The 19,898-nt window shown below is 40.0% G+C and overlaps 12 non-coding genes across 12 annotated transcripts; all 12 read left to right on the top strand.

Moving 5' to 3' along the window:
* Positions 1-2,507: 2,507 nt before the first annotated feature.
* trnap-ugg (transfer RNA proline (anticodon UGG)) lies at positions 2,508-2,579 on the top strand. Its single transcript has one exon. It is a non-coding gene; the product is annotated as a tRNA-Pro (tRNA).
* Positions 2,580-3,749: 1,170 nt separating this feature from the next.
* trnap-cgg (transfer RNA proline (anticodon CGG)) lies at positions 3,750-3,821 on the top strand. The gene has a single exon. It is a non-coding gene; the product is annotated as a tRNA-Pro (tRNA).
* Positions 3,822-4,991: 1,170 nt separating this feature from the next.
* Positions 4,992-5,063, top strand: trnap-cgg (transfer RNA proline (anticodon CGG)). The gene has a single exon. It is a non-coding gene; the product is annotated as a tRNA-Pro (tRNA).
* A 2,377-nt stretch (positions 5,064-7,440) lies between these two features.
* trnap-cgg (transfer RNA proline (anticodon CGG)) lies at positions 7,441-7,512 on the top strand. The gene has a single exon. It is a non-coding gene; the product is annotated as a tRNA-Pro (tRNA).
* A 1,170-nt stretch (positions 7,513-8,682) lies between these two features.
* Positions 8,683-8,754, top strand: trnap-cgg (transfer RNA proline (anticodon CGG)). The gene has a single exon. It is a non-coding gene; the product is annotated as a tRNA-Pro (tRNA).
* Positions 8,755-9,924: 1,170 nt separating this feature from the next.
* On the top strand, positions 9,925-9,996 carry trnap-cgg (transfer RNA proline (anticodon CGG)). The gene has a single exon. It is a non-coding gene; the product is annotated as a tRNA-Pro (tRNA).
* A 1,169-nt stretch (positions 9,997-11,165) lies between these two features.
* Positions 11,166-11,237, top strand: trnap-ugg (transfer RNA proline (anticodon UGG)). The gene has a single exon. It is a non-coding gene; the product is annotated as a tRNA-Pro (tRNA).
* Positions 11,238-12,407: 1,170 nt separating this feature from the next.
* Positions 12,408-12,479, top strand: trnap-ugg (transfer RNA proline (anticodon UGG)). The gene has a single exon. It is a non-coding gene; the product is annotated as a tRNA-Pro (tRNA).
* A 1,170-nt stretch (positions 12,480-13,649) lies between these two features.
* Positions 13,650-13,721, top strand: trnap-ugg (transfer RNA proline (anticodon UGG)). Its single transcript has one exon. It is a non-coding gene; the product is annotated as a tRNA-Pro (tRNA).
* Positions 13,722-14,891: 1,170 nt separating this feature from the next.
* trnap-ugg (transfer RNA proline (anticodon UGG)) lies at positions 14,892-14,963 on the top strand. The gene has a single exon. It is a non-coding gene; the product is annotated as a tRNA-Pro (tRNA).
* A 1,170-nt stretch (positions 14,964-16,133) lies between these two features.
* trnap-cgg (transfer RNA proline (anticodon CGG)) lies at positions 16,134-16,205 on the top strand. Its single transcript has one exon. It is a non-coding gene; the product is annotated as a tRNA-Pro (tRNA).
* A 1,170-nt stretch (positions 16,206-17,375) lies between these two features.
* Positions 17,376-17,447, top strand: trnap-cgg (transfer RNA proline (anticodon CGG)). Its single transcript has one exon. It is a non-coding gene; the product is annotated as a tRNA-Pro (tRNA).
* Positions 17,448-19,898: the final 2,451 nt, after the last annotated feature.

Raw genomic sequence — 19,898 nt, forward strand, 5'->3', positions numbered from 1 at the left:
GTGGGCCTCGGGCATCGTATTGAGTAGGCCTTGGTCTAGGGGTATGATTCTTGCTTCGGGTGCGAGAGGTCCGGGTTAAAATCCCGCACGAGCCCTCCAAAAAGACAGTAAGCGCAGCTCTTTTGGCTGGTGCTTAGGATTTCTGGCCTTTGCCATTGTCTCAATACGCAATTGCAAGATGACATCCTCACACCATGAGATCTGCGCTAAACCACTGAGAACCCAAATCACTCATAGAGCTACCCATTATGCTCTTGTGCAGATTTTTTTCTTGACAGTATTCATGAATGACATTTTTGTTAATGACTATCGTGGCCATGTAAAGTCTATTTTACATTGTGTGATGAAAGTGTTTCGCTAAATGCAATGAAGTTCCTGCATTGACTGTGTTTTGGCATTTGTTTCTTCTTAGTGAACATGCATATATGCTTTGAAATTTAGATGCGCTCGAATTTTGTACATTTTGAAAGCTTCACAACATATAATTGCAGCTCTTGATTTTGAGTGAAAAATGTCTTGAATGCACTGAAGACTTATAATTGTTCATCGCCCCAAACATTCTGGACCATTCACTCCTTTTTGCATTACTGGTCCATTCACTTGTGTAAATGTGCTTCCAGAAGAAACCATTGTCTGGCAAGGTAACATGTCCTCTCCTTTTGAAATGTATCGTATGTATGTCCTTGCAAATAGTCAGAGCAATAAATAAAAACAAGAATGCTTTTTTGGATTTCAATGTTAAACCTGTTTATGTCCAAAGAAATGTCATTGTTTTTTGAACCAATGAGCTACAGCCGGTCTTTAGCCCACCTATGCCTACAACTGTTTAGGCAATCCAAGAAAACTCCATTTGTTTATGATGTTATAATGAGTATGTTGAAAACAGGATTTTGATTGACCGTTTGTTGAAAATGGCTGTCTTTACAGTGCATTGCAGCCCGGGCATAGTAGGCCACAGGTGGTTGAACTGGATTTATTTTGTGCAGTGCTGTCCATGAATTTCTGACTGCAGAATGAAACCACCTCTGAAAGTAACAGTAAGTTGACATTGTTGCATAGTCTTTCATGACACCATTGAGGCACACTTCGATTGACCACAAAAAGCTGAATTGCTGATGCTGAACATGAATCCATTGCGCTGAACTGAAATGGATTTTTCAACCAGATGTGGCCATTTTTCTATGATAAGGCTCAGCAAAGAGACTATGAATTATGGGCTCTTTCAATTAGTAACTGTCTGGAGGTCCACCTGCACTCTGCCTGTGGGCTTGTTGGTCTAGGGGTATGATTCTCGCTTAGGGTGCGAGAGGTCTAGGGTACAAATCCTGGACGAGCCCTCCAACAAAACAGTAAGCACCGGGCTTTTGGCTGGTGCTTAGGATTTCTGGCCTTTGCATTTGTCTCAATACGCAATTGCAAGTTGACATCCTCACACCATGAGATCTGCGCTAAACCACTGAGAACCCAAATCACTCATAGAGCCGCCCATTATGCTCTTGTGCAGCTTTTTTTCTTGACAGTATTCATGAATGACATTTTTGTTAATGACTATCGTGGCCATGTAAAGTCTATTTTACATTGTGTGATGAAAGTGTTTCGCTAAATGCAATGAAGTTCCTGCATTGACTGTGTTTTGGCATTTGTTTCTTCTTAGTGAACATGCATATATGCTTTGAAATTTAGATGCGCTCGAATTTTGTACATTTTGAAAGCTTCACAACATATAATTGCAGCTCTTGATTTTGAGTGAAAAATGTCTTGAATGCACTGAAGACTTATAATTGTTCATCGCCCCAAACATTCTGGACCATTCACTCCTTTTTGCATTACTGGTCCATTCACTTGTGTAAATGTGCTTACAGAAGAAACCATTGTCTGGCAAGGTAACATGTCCTCTCCTTTTGAAATGTATCGTATGTATGTCCTAGCAAATAGTCAGAGCAACAAATAAAAACAAGAATGCTTTTTTTGATTTCAATGTTAAACCTGTTTATGTCCAAAGAAATGTCATTGTTTTTTGAACCAATGAGCTACAGCCGGTCTTTAGCCCACCTATGCCTACAACTGTTTAGGCAATCCAAGAAAACTCCATTTGTTTATGATGTTATAATGAGTATGTTGAAAACAGGATTTTGATTGACCGTTTGTTGAAAATGACTGTCTTTACAGTGCATTGCAGCCCGGGCATAGTAGGCCACAGGTGGTTGAACTGGATTTATTTTGTGCAGTGCTGTCCATGAATTTCTGACTGCAGAATGAAACCACCTCTGAAAGTAACAGTAAGTTGACATTGTTGCATAGTCTTTCATGACACCATTGAGGCACACTTCGATTGACCACAAAAAGCTGAATTGCTGATGCTGAACATGAATCCATTGCGCTGAACTGAAATGGATTTTTCAACCAGATGTGGCCATTTTTCTATGATAAGGCTCAGCAAAGAGACTATGAATTATGGGCTCTTTCAATTAGTAACTGTCTGGAGGTCCGCCTGCACTCTTCCTGTGGGCTCGTTGGTCTAGGGGTATTATTCTCGCTTTGGGTGCGAGAGGTCCCGGGTTCAAATCCTGGACGAGCCCTCCAACAAAACAGTAAGCACCGGGCTTTTGGCTGGTGCTTAGGATTTCTGGCCTTTGCATTTGTCTCAATACGCAATTGCAAGTTGACATCCTCACACCATGAGATCTGCGCTAAACCACTGAGAACCCAAATCAGTCATAGAGCTACCCATTATGCTCTTGTGCAGCTTTTTTTCTTGACAGTATTCATGAATGACATTTTTGTTAATGACTATCGTGGCCATGTAAAGTCTATTTTACATTGTGTGATGAAAGTGTTTCGCTAAATGCAATGAAGTTCCTGCATTGACTGTGTTTTGGCATTTGTTTCTTCTTAGTGAACATGCATATATGCTTTGAAATTTAGATGCGCTCGAATTTGGTACATTTTGAAAGCTTCACAACATATAATTGCTGCTCTCGATTTTGAGTGAAAAATGTCTTGAATGCACTGAAGACTTATAATTGTTCATCGCCCCAAACATTCTGGACCATTCACTCCTTTTTGCATTACTGGTCCATTCACTTGTGTAAATGTGCTTCCAGAAGAAACCATTGTCTGGCAAGGTAACATGTCCTCTCCTTTTGAAATGTATCGTATGTATGTCCTAGCAAATAGTCAGAGCAACAAATAAAAACAAGAATGCTATTTTTGATTTCAATGTTAAACCTGTTTATGTCCAAAGAAATGTCATTGTTTTTTGAACCAATGAGCTACAGCCGGTCTTTAGCCCACCTATGCCTACAACTGTTTAGGCAATCCAAGAAAACTCCATTTGTTTATGATGTTATAATGAGTATGTTGAAAACAGGATTTTGATTGACCGTTTGTTGAAAATGACTGTCTTTACAGTGCATTGCAGCCCGGGCATAGTAGGCCACAGGTGGTTGAACTGGATTTATTTTGTGCAGTGCTGTCCATGAATTTCTGACTGCAGAATGAAACCACCTCTGAAAGTAACAGTAAGTTGACATTGTTGCAGAGTCTTTCATGACACCATTGAGGCACACTTCGATTGACCACAAAAAGCTGAATTGCTGATGCTGAACATGAATCCATTGCGCTGAACTGAAATGGATTTTTCAACCAGATGTGGCCATTTTTCTATGATAAGGCTCAGCAAAGAGACTATGAATTATGGGCTCTTTCAATTAGTAACTGTCTGGAGGTCCACCTGCGCTCCACCTGTGGGCTCGTTGGTCTAGGGGTATGATTCTCGCTTCGGGTGCGAGAGGTCCGGGGTTCAAATCCCGGACGAGCCCTCCAAAAAAACATTCAGCACCGGGCTTTTGGCTGGTGCTTAGGATTTCTGGCCTTTGCATTTGTCTCAATACGCAATTGCAAGTTGACATCCTCACACCATGAGATCTGCGCTAAACCACTGAGAACCCAAATCAGTCATAGAGCTACCCATTATGCTCTTGTGCAGCTTTTTTTCTTGACAGTATTCATGAATGACATTTTTGTTAATGACTATCGTGGCCATGTAAAGTCTATTTTACATTGTGTGATGAAAGTGTTTCGCTAAATGCAATGAAGTTCCTGCATTGACTGTGTTTTGGCATTTGTTTCTTCTTAGTGAACATGCATATATGCTTTGAAATTTAGACGCGCTCGAATTTTGGACATTTTGAAAGCTTCACAACATATAATTGCAGCTCTCGATTTTGAGTGAAAAATGTCTTGAATGCACTGAAGACTTATAATTGTTCATCGCCCCAAACATTCTGGACCATTCACTCCTTTTTGCATTACTGGTCCATTCACTTGTGTAAATATGCTTCCAGAAGAAACCATTGTCTGGCAAGGTAACATGTCCTCTCCTTTTGAAATGTATCGTATGTATGTCCTAGAAAATAGTCAGAGCAACAAATAAAAACAAGAATGCTATTTTTGATTTCAATGTTAAACCTGTTTATGTCCAAAGAAATGTCATTGTTTTTTGAACCAATGAGCTACAGCCGGTCTTTAGCCCACCTATGCCTACAACTGTTTTGGCAATCCAAGAAAACTCCATTTGTTTATGATGTTATAATGAGTATGTTGAAAACAGGATTTTGATTGACCGTTTGTTGAAAATGACTGTCTTTACAGTGCATTGCAGCCCGGGCATAGTAGGCCACAGGTGGTTGAACTGGATTTATTTTGTGCAGTGCTGTCCATGAATTTCTGACTGCAGAATGAAACCACCTCTGAAAGTAACAGTAAGTTGACATTGTTGCATAGTCTTTCATGACACCATTGAGGCACACTTCGATTGACCACAAAAAGCTGAATTGCTGATGCTGAACATGAATCCATTGCGCTGAACTGAAATGGATTTTTCAACCAGATGTGGCCATTTTTCTATGATAAGGCTCAGCAAAGAGACTATGAATTATGGGCTCTTTAAATTAGTAACTGTCTGGAGGTCCACCTATACTCTGCCTGTGGGCTCGTTGGTCTAGGGGTATGATTCTCGCTTCGGGTGCGAGAGGTCCCGGGTTCAAATCCCGGACGAGCCCTCCAAAAAAACAGTCAGCACCGGGCCTTTGGCTGGTGCTTAGGATTTCTGGCCTTTGCATTTGTCTCAATACGCAATTGCAAGTTGACATCCTCACACCATGAGATCTGCGCTAAACCACTGAGAACCCAAATCAGTCATAGAGCTACCCATTATGCTCTTGTGCAGCTTTTTTTCTTGACAGTATTCATGAATGACATTTTTGTTAATGACTATCGTGGCCATGTAAAGTCTATTTTACATTGTGTGATGAAAGTGTTTCGCTAAATGCAATGAAGTTCCTGCATTGACTGTGTTTTGGCATTTGTTTCTTCTTAGTGAACATGCATATATGCTTTGAAATTTAGATGCGCTCGAATTTGGTACATTTTGAAAGCTTCACAACATATAATTGCTGCTCTCGATTTTGAGTGAAAAATGTCTTGAATGCACTGAAGACTTATAATTGTTCATCGCCCCAAACATTCTGGACCATTCACTCCTTTTTGCATTACTGGTCCATTCACTTGTGTAAATGTGCTTCCAGAAGAAACCATTGTCTGGCAAGGTAACATGTCCTCTCCTTTTGAAATGTATCGTATGTATGTCCTAGCAAATAGTCAGAGCAACAAATAAAAACAAGAATGCTATTTTTGATTTCAATGTTAAACCTGTTTATGTCCAAAGAAATGTCATTGTTTTTTGAACCAATGAGCTACAGCCGGTCTTTAGCCCACCTATGCCTACAACTGTTTAGGCAATCCAAGAAAACTCCATTTGTTTATGATGTTATAATGAGTATGTTGAAAACAGGATTTTGATTGACCGTTTGTTGAAAATGACTGTCTTTACAGTGCATTGCAGCCCGGGCATAGTAGGCCACAGGTGGTTGAACTGGATTTATTTTGTGCAGTGCTGTCCATGAATTTCTGACTGCAGAATGAAACCACCTCTGAAAGTAACAGTAAGTTGACATTGTTGCATAGTCTTTCATGACACCATTGAGGCACACTTCGATTGACCACAAAAAGCTGAATTGCTGATGCTGAACATGAATCCATTGCGCTGAACTGAAATGGATTTTTCAACCAGATGTGGCCATTTTTCTATGATAAGGCTCAGCAAAGAGACTATGAATTATGGGCTCTTTAAATTAGTAACTGTCTGGAGGTCCACCTACACTCTGCCTGTGGGCTCGTTGGTCTAGGGGTATGATTCTCGCTTCGCCCTCCAAAAAAACAGTCAGCACCGGGCTTTTGGCTGGTGCTTAGGATTTCTGGCCTTTGCATTTGTCTCAATACGCAATTGCAAGTTGACATCCTCACACCATGAGATCTGCGCTAAACCACTGAGAACCCAAATCAGTCATAGAGCTACCCATTATGCTCTTGTGCAGCTTTTTTTCTTGACAGTATTCATGAATGACATTTTTGTTAATGACTATCGTGGCCATGTAAAGTCTATTTTACATTGTGTGATGAAAGTGTTTCGCTAAATGCAATGAAGTTCCTGCATTGACTGTGTTTTGGCATTTGTTTCTTCTTAGTGAACATGCATATATGCTTTGAAATTTAGATGCGCTCGAATTTGGTACATTTTGAAAGCTTCACAACATATAATTGCTGCTCTCGATTTTGAGTGAAAAATGTCTTGAATGCACTGAAGACTTATAATTGTTCATCGCCCCAAACATTCTGGACCATTCACTCCTTTTTGCATTACTGGTCCATTCACTTGTGTAAATGTGCTTCCAGAAGAAACCATTGTCTGGCAAGGTAACATGTCCTCTCCTTTTGAAATGTATCGTATGTATGTCCTAGCAAATAGTCAGAGCAACAAATAAAAACAAGAATGCTTTTTTTGATTTCAATGTTAAACCTGTTTTTGTCCAAAGAAATGTCATTGTTTTTTGAACCAATGAGCTACAGCCGGTCTTTAGCCCACCTATGCCTACAACTGTTTAGGCAATCCAAGAAAACTCCATTTGTTTATGATGTTATAATGAGTATGTTGAAAACAGGATTTTGATTGACCGTTTGTTGAAAATGACTGTCTTTACAGTGCATTGCAGCCCGGGCATAGTAGGCCACAGGTGGTTGAACTGGATTTATTTTGTGCAGTGCTGTCCATGAATTTCTGACTGCAGAATGAAACCACCTCTGAAAGTAACAGTAAGTTGACATTGCTGCATAGTCTTTCATGACACCATTGAGGCACACTTCGATTGACCACAAAAAGCTGAATTGCTGATGCTGAACATGAATCCATTGCGCTGAACTGAAATGGATTTTTCAACCAGATGTGGCCATTTTTCTATGATAAGGCTCAGCAAAGAGACTATGAATTATGGGCTCTTTCAATTAGTAACTGTCTGGAGGTCCACCTGCGCTCCGCCTGTGGGCTCGTTGGTCTAGGGGTATGATTCTCGCTTCGGGTGCGAGAGGTCCAGGGTTCAAATCCCGGACGAGCCCTCCAAAAAAACATTCAGCACCCGGCTTTTGGCTGGTGCTTAGGATTTCTGGCCTTTGCATTTGTCTCAATACGCAATTGCAAGTTGACATCCTCACACCATGAGATCTGCGCTAAACCACTGAGAACCCAAATCAGTCATAGAGCTACCCATTATGCTCTTGTGCAGCTTTTTTTCTTGACAGTATTCATGAATGACATTTTTGTTAATGACTATCGTGGCCATGTAAAGTCTATTTTACATTGTGTGATGAAAGTGTTTCGCTAAATGCAATGAAGTTCCTGCATTGACTGTGTTTTGGCATTTGTTTCTTCTTAGTGAACATGCATATATGCTTTGAAATTTAGATGCGCTCGAATTTTGTACATTTTGAAAGCTTCACAACATATAATTGCAGCTCTTGATTTTGAGTGAAAAATGTCTTGAATGCACTGAAGACTTATAATTGTTCATCGCCCCAAACATTCTGGACCAGTCACTCCTTTTTGCATTACTGGTCCATTCACTTGTGTAAATGTGCTTCCAGAAGAAACCATTGTCTGGCAAGGTAACATGTCCTCTCCTTTTGAAATGTATCGTATGTATGTCCTAGCAAATAGTCAGAGCAACAAATAAAAACAAGAATGCTTTTTTTGATTTCAATGTTAAACCTGTTTTTGTCCAAAGAAATGTCATTGTTTTTTGAACCAATGAGCTACAGCCGGTCTTTAGCCCACCTATGCCTACAACTGTTTAGGCAATCCAAGAAAACTCCATTTGTTTATGATGTTATAATGAGTATGTTGAAAACAGGATTTTGATTGACCGTTTGTTGAAAATGACTGTCTTTACAGTGCATTGCAGCCCGGGCATAGTAGGCCACAGGTGGTTGAACTGGATTTATTTTGTGCAGTGCTGTCCATGAATTTCTGACTGCAGAATGAAACCACCTCTGAAAGTAACAGTAAGTTGACATTGCTGCATAGTCTTTCATGACACCATTGAGGCACACTTCGATTGACCACAAAAAGCTGAATTGCTGATGCTGAACATGAATCCATTGCGCTGAACTGAAATGGATTTTTCAACCAGATGTGGCCATTTTTCTATGATAAGGCTCAGCAAAGAGACTATGAATTATGGGCTCTTTCAATTAGTAACTGTCTGGAGATCCACCTGCGCTCCGCCTGTGGGCTCGTTGGTCTAGGGGTATGATTCTCGCTTCGGGTGCGAGAGGTCCAGGGTTCAAATCCCGGACGAGCCCTCCAAAAAAACATTCAGCACCCGGCTTTTGGCTGGTGCTTAGGATTTCTGGCCTTTGCATTTGTCTCAATACGCAATTGCAAGTTGACATCCTCACACCATGAGATCTGCGCTAAACCACTGAGAACCCAAATCAGTCATAGAGCTACCCATTATGCTCTTGTGCAGCTTTTTTTCTTGACAGTATTCATGAATGACATTTTTGTTAATGACTATCGTGGCCATGTAAAGTCTATTTTACATTGTGTGATGAAAGTGTTTCGCTAAATGCAATGAAGTTCCTGCATTGACTGTGTTTTGGCATTTGTTTCTTCTTAGTGAACATGCATATATGCTTTGAAATTTAGATGCGCTCGAATTTTGTACATTTTGAAAGCTTCACAACATATAATTGCAGCTCTTGATTTTGAGTGAAAAATGTCTTGAATGCACTGAAGACTTATAATTGTTCATCGCCCCAAACATTCTGGACCAGTCACTCCTTTTTGCATTACTGGTCCATTCACTTGTGTAAATGTGCTTCCAGAAGAAACCATTGTCTGGCAAGGTAACATGTCCTCTCCTTTTGAAATGTATCGTATGTATGTCCTAGCAAATAGTCAGAGCAACAAATAAAAACAAGAATGCTTTTTTTGATTTCAATGTTAAACCTGTTTTTGTCCAAAGAAATGTCATTGTTTTTTGAACCAATGAGCTACAGCCGGTCTTTAGCCCACCTATGCCTACAACTGTTTAGGCAATCCAAGAAAACTCCATTTGTTTATGATGTTATAATGAGTATGTTGAAAACAGGATTTTGATTGACCGTTTGTTGAAAATGACTGTCTTTACAGTGCATTGCAGCCCGGGCATAGTAGGCCACAGGTGGTTGAACTGGATTTATTTTGTGCAGTGCTGTCCATGAATTTCTGACTGCAGAATGAAACCACCTCTGAAAGTAACAGTAAGTTGACATTGCTGCATAGTCTTTCATGACACCATTGAGGCACACTTCGATTGACCACAAAAAGCTGAATTGCTGATGCTGAACATGAATCCATTGCGCTGAACTGAAATGGATTTTTCAACCAGATGTGGCCATTTTTCTATGATAAGGCTCAGCAAAGAGACTATGAATTATGGGCTCTTTCAATTAGTAACTGTCTGGAGGTCCACCTGCGCTCCGCCTGTGGGCTCGTTGGTCTAGGGGTATGATTCTCGCTTCGGGTGCGAGAGGTCCAGGGTTCAAATCCCGGACGAGCCCTCCGAAAAAACATTCAGCACCCGGCTTTTGGCTGGTGCTTAGGATTTCTGGCCTTTGCATTTGTCTCAATACGCAATTGCAAGTTGACATCCTCACACCATGAGATCTGCGCTAAACCACTGAGAACCCAAATCAGTCATAGAGCTACCCATTATGCTCTTGTGCAGCTTTTTTTCTTGACAGTATTCATGAATGACATTTTTGTTAATGACTATCGTGGCCATGTAAAGTCTATTTTACATTGTGTGATGAAAGTGTTTCGCTAAATGCAATGAAGTTCCTGCATTGACTGTGTTTTGGCATTTGTTTCTTCTTAGTGAACATGCATATATGCTTTGAAATTTAGATGCGCTCGAATTTGGTACATTTTGAAAGCTTCACAACATATAATTGCAGCTCTTGATTTTGAGTGAAAAATGTCTTGAATGCACTGAAGACTTATAATTGTTCATCGCCCCAAACATTCTGGACCAGTCACTCCTTTTTGCATTACTGGTCCATTCACTTGTGTAAATGTGCTTCCAGAAGAAACCATTGTCTGGCAAGGTAACATGTCCTCTCCTTTTGAAATGTATCGTATGTATGTCCTAGCAAATAGTCAGAGCAACAAATAAAAACAAGAATGCTTTTTTTGATTTCAATGTTAAACCTGTTTTTGTCCAAAGAAATGTCATTGTTTTTTGAACCAATGAGCTACAGCCGGTCTTTAGCCCACCTATGCCTACAACTGTTTAGGCAATCCAAGAAAACTCCATTTGTTTATGATGTTATAATGAGTATGTTGAAAACAGGATTTTGATTGACCGTTTGTTGAAAATGACTGTCTTTACAGTGCATTGCAGCCCGGGCATAGTAGGCCACAGGTGGTTGAACTGGATTTATTTTGTGCAGTGCTGTCCATGAATTTCTGACTGCAGAATGAAACCACCTCTGAAAGTAACAGTAAGTTGACATTGTTGCATAGTCTTTCATGACACCATTGAGGCACACTTCGATTGACCAAAAAAGCTGAATTGCTGATGCTGAACATGAATCCTTTGCGCTGAACTGAAATGGATTTTTCAACCAGATGTGGCCATTTTTCTATGATAAGGCTCAGCAAAGAGACTATGAATTATGGGCTCTTTCAATTAGTAACTGTCTGGAGGTCCACCTGTGCTCTGCCTGTGGGCTCGTTGGTCTAGGGGTATGATTCTCGCTTTGGGTGCGAGAGGTCACGGGTTCAAATCCCGGACGAGCCCTCCAAAAAAACAGTCAGCACCGGGCGTTTGGCTGGTGCTTAGGATTTCTGGCTTTTCCATTTGTCTCAATACGCAATTGCAAGTTGACATCCTCACACCACGAGATCTGCGCTAAACCACTGAGAACCCAAATCACTCATAGAGCCGCCCATTATGCTCTTGTGCAGCTTTTTTTCTTGACAGTATTCATGAATGACATTTTTGTTAATGACTATCGTGGCCATGTAAAGTCTATTTTACATTGTGTGATGAAAGTGTTTCGCTAAATGCAATGAAGTTCCTGCATTGACTGTGTTTTGGCATTTGTTTCTTCTTAGTGAACATGCATATATGCTTTGAAATTTAGATGCGCTCGAATTTTGTACATTTTGAAAGCTTCACAACATATAATTGCAGCTCTTGATTTTGAGTGAAAAATGTCTTGAATGCACTGAAGACTTATAATTGTTCATCGCCCCAAACATTCTGGACCATTCACTCCTTTTTGCATTACTGGTCCATTCACTTGTGTAAATGTGCTTCCAGATGAAACCATTGTCTGGCAAGGTAACATGTCCTCTCCTTTTGAAATGTATCGTATGTATGTCCTAGCAAATAGTCAGAGCAACAAACAAAAACAAGAATGCTTTTTTTGATTTCAATGTTAAACCTGTTTATGTCCAAAGAAATGTCATTGTTTTTTGAACCAATGAGCTACAGCCGGTCTTTAGCCCACCTATGCCTACAACTGTTTAGGCAATCCAAGAAAACTCCATTTGTTTATGATGTTATAATGAGTATGTTGAAAACAGGATTTTGATTGACCGTTTGTTGAAAATGACTGTCTTTACAGTGCATTGCAGCCCGGGCATAGTAGGCCACAGGTGGTTGAACTGGATTTATTTTGTGCAGTACTGTCCATGAATTTCTGACTGCAGAATGAAACCACCTCTGAAAGTAACAGTAAGTTGACATTGTTGCATAGTCTTTCATGACACCATTGAGGCACACTTCGATTGACCACAAAAAGCTGAATTGCTGATGCTGAACATGAATACATTGCGCTGAACTGAAATGGATTTTTCAACCAGATGTGGCCATTTTTCTATGATAAGGCTCAGCAAAGAGACTATGAATTATGGGCTCTTTCAATTAGTAACTGTCTGGAGGTCCACATGCACTCAGCCTGTGGGCTCGTTGGTCTAGGGGTATGATTCTCGCTTTGGGTGCGAGAGGTCCGGCGTTCAATTCCCGGACGAGCCCTCCAAAAAAACAGTCAGCACCGGGCTTTTGGCTGGTGCTTAGGATTTCTGGCCTTTGCATTTGTCTCAATACGCAATTGCAAGTTGACATCCTCACACCATGAGATCTGCGCTAAACCACTGAGAACCCAAATCACTCATAGAGCTGCCCATTATGCTCTTGTGCAGCTTTTTTTCTTGACAGTATTCATGAATGACATTTTTGTTAATGACTATCGTGGCCATGTAAAGTCTATTTTACATTGTGTGATGAAAGTGTTTCGCTAAATGCAATGAAGTTCCTGCATTGACTGTGTTTTGGCATTTGTTTCTTCTTAGTGAACATGCATATATGCTTTGAAATTTAGACGTGCTCGAATTTTGTACATTTTGAAAGCTTCACAACATATAATTGCAGCTCTCGATTTTGAGTGAAAAATGTCTTGAATGCACTGAAGACTTATAATTGTTCATCGCCCCAAACATTCTGGACCAGTCACTCCTTTTTGCATTACTGGTCCATTCACTTGTGTAAATGTGCTTCCAGAAGAAACCATTGTCTGGCAAGGTAACATGTCCTCTCCTTTTGAAATGTATCGTATGTATGTCCTAGCAAATAGTCAGAGCAACAAATAAAAACAAGAATGCTTTTTTTGATTTCAATGTTAAACCTGTTTATGTCCAAAGAAATGTCATTGTTTTTTGAACCAATGAGCTACAGCCGGTCTTTAGCCCACCTATGCCTACAACTGTTTAGGCAATCCAAGAAAACTCCATTTGTTTATGATGTTATAATGAGTATGTTGAAAACAGGATTTTGATTGACCGTTTGTTGAAAATGACTGTCTTTACAGTGCATTGCAGCCCGGGCATAGTAGGGCACAGGTGGTTGAACTGGATTTATTTTGTGCAGTGCTGTCCATGAATTTCTGACTGCAGAATGAAACCACCTCTGAAAGTAACAGTAAGTTGACATTGTTGCATAGTCTTTCATGACACCATTGAGGCACACTTCGATTGACCACAAAAAGCTGAATTGCTGATGCTGAACATGAATCCATTGCGCTGAACTGAAATGGATTTTTCAACCAGATGTGGCCATTTTTCTATGATAAGGCTCAGCAAAGAGACTATGAATTATGGGCTCTTTCAATTAGTAACTGTCTGGAGGTCCACCTACGCTCTGCCTGTGGGCTCGTTGGTCTAGGGGTATGATTCTCGCTTTGGGTGCGAGAGGTCCCGGGTTCAAATCCCGGACGAGCCCTCCAAAAAAACAGTCAGCACCCGGCTTTTGGCTGGTGCTTAGGATTTCTGGCCTTTGCATTTGTCTCAATACGCAATTGCAAGTTGACATCCTCACACCATGAGATCTGCGCTAAACTACTGAGAACCCAAATCACTCATTGAGCCGCCCATTATGCTCTTGTGCAGCTTTTTTTCTTGACAGTATTCATGAATGACATTTTTGTTAATGACTATCGTGGCCATGTAAAGTCTATTTTACATTGTGTGATGAAAGTGTTTCGCTAAATGCAATGAAGTTCCTGCATTGACTGTGTTTTGGCATTTGTTTCTTCTTAGTGAACATGCATATATGCTTTGAAATTTAGACGCGCTCGAATTTTGTACATTTTGAAAGCTTCACAACATATAATTGCAGCTCTTGATTTTGAGTGAAAAATGTCTTGAATGCACTGAAGACTTATAATTGTTCATCGCCCCAAACATTCTGGACCATTCACTCCTTTTTGCATTACTGGTCCATTCACTTGTGTAAATGTGCTTCCAGAAGAAACCATTGTCTGGCAAGGTAACATGTCCTCTCCTTTTGAAATGTATCGTATGTATGTCCTAGCAAATAGTCAGAGCAACAAATAAAAACAAGAATGCTTTTTTTGATTTCAATGTTAAACCTGTTTATGTCCAAAGAAATGTCATTGTTTTTTGAACCAATGAGCTACAGCCGGTCTTTAGCCCACCTATGCCTACAACTGTTTAGGCAATCCAAGAAAACTCCATTTGTTTATGATGTTATAATGAGTATGTTGAAAACAGGATTTTGATTGACCGTTTGTTGAAAATGACTGTCTTTACAGTGCATTGCAGCCCGGGCATAGTAGGCCACAGGTGGTTGAACTGGATTTATTTTGTGCAGTGCTGTCCATGAATTTCTGACTGCAGAATGAAACCACCTCTGAAAGTAACAGTAAGTTGACATTGTTGCATAGTCTTTCATGACACCATTGAGGCACACTTCGATTGACCACAAAAAGCTGAATTGCTGATGCTGAACATGAATCCATTGCGCTGAACTGAAATGGATTTTTCAACCAGATGTGGCCATTTTTCTATGATAAGGCTCAGCAAAGAGACTATGAATTATGGGCTCTTTCAATTAGTAACTGTCTGGAGGTCCACCTACGCTCTGCCTGTGGGCTCGTTGGTCTAGGGGTATGATTCTCGCTTTGGGTGCGAGAGGTCCCGGGTTCAAATCCCGGACGAGCCCTCCAAAAAAACAGTCAGCACCCGGCTTTTGGCTGGTGCTTAGGATTTCTGGCCTTTGCATTTGTCTCAATACGCAATTGCAAGTTGACATCCTCACACCATGAGATCTGCGCTAAACTACTGAGAACCCAAATCACTCATTGAGCCGCCCATTATGCTCTTGTGCAGCTTTTTTTCTTGACAGTATTCATGAATGACATTTTTGTTAATGACTATCGTGGCCATGTAAAGTCTATTTTACATTGTGTGATGAAAGTGTTTCGCTAAATGCAATGAAGTTCCTGCATTGACTGTGTTTTGGCATTTGTTTCTTCTTAGTGAACATGCATATATGCTTTGAAATTTAGATGCGCTCGAATTTGGTACATTTTGAAAGCTTCACAACATATAATTGCTGCTCTCGATTTTGAGTGAAAAATGTCTTGAATGCACTGAAGACTTATAATTGTTCATCGCCCCAAACATTCTGGACCATTCACTCCTTTTTGCATTACTGGTCCATTCACTTGTGTAAATGTGCTTCCAGAAGAAACCATTGTCTGGCAAGGTAACATGTCCTCTCCTTTTGAAATGTATCGTATGTATGTCCTAGCAAATAGTCAGAGCAACAAATAAAAACAAGAATGCTATTTTTGATTTCAATGTTAAACCTGTTTATGTCCAAAGAAATGTCATTGTTTTTTGAACCAATGAGCTACAGCCGGTCTTTAGCCCACCTATGCCTACAACTGTTTTGGCAATCCAAGAAAACTCCATTTGTTTATGATGTTAAAATGAGTATGTTGAAAACAGGATTTTGATTGACCGTTTGTTGAAAATGACTGTCTTTACAGTGCATTGCAGCCCGGGCATAGTAGGCCACAGGTGGTTGAACTGGATTTATTTTGTGCAGTGCTGTCCATGAATTTCTGACTGCAGAATGAAACCACCTCTGAAAGTAACAGTAAGTTGACATTGTTGCATAGTCTTTCATGACACCATTGAGGCACACTTCGATTGACCACAAAAAGCTGAATTGCTGATGCTGAACATGAATCCATTGCGCTGAACTGAAATTGATTTTTCAACCAGATGTGGCCATTTTTCTATGATAAGGCTCAGCAAAGAGACTATGAATTATGGGCTCTTTCAATTAGTAACTGTCTGGAGGTCCACCTGCGCTCCGCCTGTGGGCTCGTTGGTCTAGGGGTATGATTCTCGCTTCGGGTGCGAGAGGTCCCGGGTTCAAATCCTGGACGAGCCCTCCAAAAAAACATTCAGCACCCGGCTTTTGGCTGGTGCTTAGGATTTCTGGCCTTTGCATTTGTCTCAATACGCAATTGCAAGTTGACATCCTCACACCATGAGATCTGCGCTAAACCACTGAGAACCCAAATCAGTCATAGAGCTACCCATTATGCTCTTGTGCAGCTTTTTTTCTTGACAGTATTCATGAATGACATTTTTGTTAATGACTATCGTGGCCATGTAAAGTCTATTTTACATTGTGTGATGAAAGTGTTTCGCTAAATGCAATGAAGTTCCTGCATTGACTGTGTTTTGGCATTTGTTTCTTCTTAGTGAACATGCATATATGCTTTGAAATTTAGACGCGCTCGAATTTTGGACATTTTGAAAGCTTCACAACATATAATTGCAGCTCTCGATTTTGAGTGAAAAATGTCTTGAATGCACTGAAGACTTATAATTGTTCATCGCCCCAAACATTCTGGACCATTCACTCCTTTTTGCATTACTGGTCCATTCACTTGTGAAAATATGCTTCCAGAAGAAACCATTGTCTGGCAAGGTAACATGTCCTCTCCTTTTGAAATGTATCGTATGTATGTCCTAGCAAATAGTCAGAGCAACAAATAAAAACAAGAATGCTATTTTTGATTTCAATGTTAAACCTGTTTATGTCCAAAGAAATGTCATTGTTTTTTGAACCAATGAGCTACAGCCGGTCTTTAGCCCACCTATGCCTACAACTGTTTTGGCAATCCAAGAAAACTCCATTTGTTTATGATGTTAAAATGAGTATGTTGAAAACAGGATTTTGATTGACCGTTTGTTGAAAATGACTGTCTTTACAGTGCATTGCAGCCCGGGCATAGTAGGCCACAGGTGGTTGAACTGGATTTATTTTGTGCAGTGCTGTCCATGAATTTCTGACTGCAGAATGAAACCACCTCTGAAAGTAACAGTAAGTTGACATTGTTGCAGAGTCTTTCATGACACCATTGAGGCACACTTCGATTGACCACAAAAAGCTGAATTGCTGATGCTGAACATGAATCCATTGCGCTGAACTGAAATGGATTTTTCAACCAGATGTGGCCATTTTTCTATGATAAGGCTCAGCAAAGAGACTATGAATTATGGGCTCTTTCAATTAGTAACTGTCTGGAGGTCCACCTACGCTCTGCCTGTGGGCTCGTTGGTCTAGGGGTATGATTCTCGCTTCGGGTGCGAGAGGTCCCGGGTTCAAATCCCGGACGAGCCCTCCAAAAAAACAGTCAGCACCGGGCTTTTGGCTGGTGCTTAGGATTTCTGGCCTTTGCATTTGTCTCAATACGCAATTGCAAGTTGACATCCTCACACCATGAGATCTGCGCTAAACTACTGAGAACCCAAATCACTCATTGAGCCGCCCATTATGCTCTTGTGCAGCTTTTTTTCTTGACAGTATTCATGAATGACATTTTTGTTAATGACTATCGTGGCCATGTAAAGTCTATTTTACATTGTGTGATGAAAGTGTTTCGCTAAATGCAATGAAGTTCCTGCATTGACTGTGTTTTGGCATTTGTTTCTTCTTAGTGAACATGCATATATGCTTTGAAATTTAGACGCGCTCGAATTTTGGACATTTTGAAAGCTTCACAACATATAATTGCAGCTCTCGATTTTGAGTGAAAAATGTCTTGAATGCACTGAAGACTTATAATTGTTCATCGCCCCAAACATTCTGGACCATTCACTCCTTTTTGCATTACTGGTCCATTCACTTGTGTAAATGTGCTTCCAGAAGAAACCATTGTCTGGCAAGGTAACATGTCCTCTCCTTTTGAAATGTATCGTATGTATGTCCTAGCAAATAGTCAGAGCAACAAATAAAAACAAGAATGCTATTTTTGATTTCAATGTTAAACCTGTTTATGTCCAAAGAAATGTCATTGTTTTTTGAACCAATGAGCTACAGCCGGTCTTTAGCCCACCTATGCCTACAACTGTTTAGGCAATCCAAGAAAACTCCATTTGTTTATGATGTTATAATGAGTATGTTGAAAACAGGATTTTGATTGACCGTTTGTTGAAAATGACTGTCTTTACAGTGCATTGCAGCCCGGGCATAGTAGGCCACAGGTGGTTGAACTGGATTTATTTTGTGCAGTGCTGTCCATGAATTTCTGACTGCAGAATGAAACCACCTCTGAAAGTAACAGTAAGTTGACATTGCTGCATAGTCTTTCATGACACCATTGAGGCACACTTCGATTGACCACAAAAAGCTGAATTGCTGATGCTGAACATGAATCCATTGCGCTGAACTGAAATGGATTTTTCAACCAGATGTGGCCATTTTTCTATGATAAGGCTCAGCAAAGAGACTATGAATTATGGGCTCTTTCAATTAGTAACTGTCTGGAGGTCCACCTTCACTCTGCCTTTGGGCTCATTGGTCTAGGGGTATGATTCTCGCTTAGGGCGCGGGGGCCAGTCGCGGATTGCCGTAACAGATTTTTTGACCGAAGGTGACGCCTCTCTTGAAATAATGGTTCGAATCCAGCTCCGGCTGTTATTTAAACATTATAAACCTCACCTTTTTAAGTTAATGTGATCCACTCAAGTGATGTTGTACAATAACCTTTTATAGCAACTCATAAAAAGGAAAATATATAAATATAAAGTGACAATGCTGATGGGTGTAATACTCAATTCTAGTTGTGAGTACGATTCCTGTTTTTGGAATGTACATTTGTTTCCCCCCTCAGATAACAGCCTGAAAAGGGTATTCAAAGCCATTCCTAATAGCGGGATTAAGATAAAGTCCACTGAATCCAGAGTGCATTGGCCTGTATCTGTGACAAATGCTGTTCTAGCAGATTTTCAGTAAAAAACTTTTCATAATTAAAAAATTTTTTTTTCATTTCATATTTGTTTTGTATAATTCCATAATTTGCTCATCAACAAAGAAAGATTCATTCCTTTGAGGTCCTGACACTCATTAGATATTTGATATTTGAATGCTTTGCGATCGTGAGCATAATGATTTTTGATTCAGTGATTTTATACAGGGGCCTAAGAGATAAATAGGCCTAACAATTATTTCATTGATAAAACCACCTTCAACTGCACAAAGAGCATGACTCTCTTCAAGGTCATTTTATTTTGATCTTTTGATAATTTAAATCAAAATGTTCTTAGTTGATTGGTTATATTACACAAAGTGGTTCAAGAAAAAAAGTTTAGTTTCTTGACATTTCAGTAAAATAATCATAAAAATGAATATCATCAAGAAGAATACATTTCCTGCTTCAGTGTTCTTTGATGGTCACCTAACACCTCAACCCTACTCGATGATCAAAGGGGGTTAGGAACAACCATTTGTTTTCCTTCCACATCACATGCGTACAAAATAATGCATATTCGTCTGCCTGTCACCTCATCAGGGACGGGACCTGCATTTTATTTCAGCATTTTACTTCAGGAGGTTTGGGGCATAAAAGCTCATTCTCATACAACATGATTTTGTGATTGAAATGATACGCTTCATTCTGTAATTAAGACTATTTTTGCTGAATTAATAAATTGTTATTGATCTGAATTTTGGACTACAAGTTTTACTTCACAAAGGACCAAATTCCTACACATATCAACACTGGAGTCATTGCTTTAATACAAACATAATTTTTTAATTTCAGTGATATTAACAGACACACATACACATCCT

This window comes from Conger conger, chromosome 15 (genome assembly GCF_963514075.1).
Source record: "Conger conger chromosome 15, fConCon1.1, whole genome shotgun sequence".
Classification (NCBI taxonomy): domain Eukaryota; kingdom Metazoa; phylum Chordata; class Actinopteri; order Anguilliformes; family Congridae; genus Conger; species Conger conger.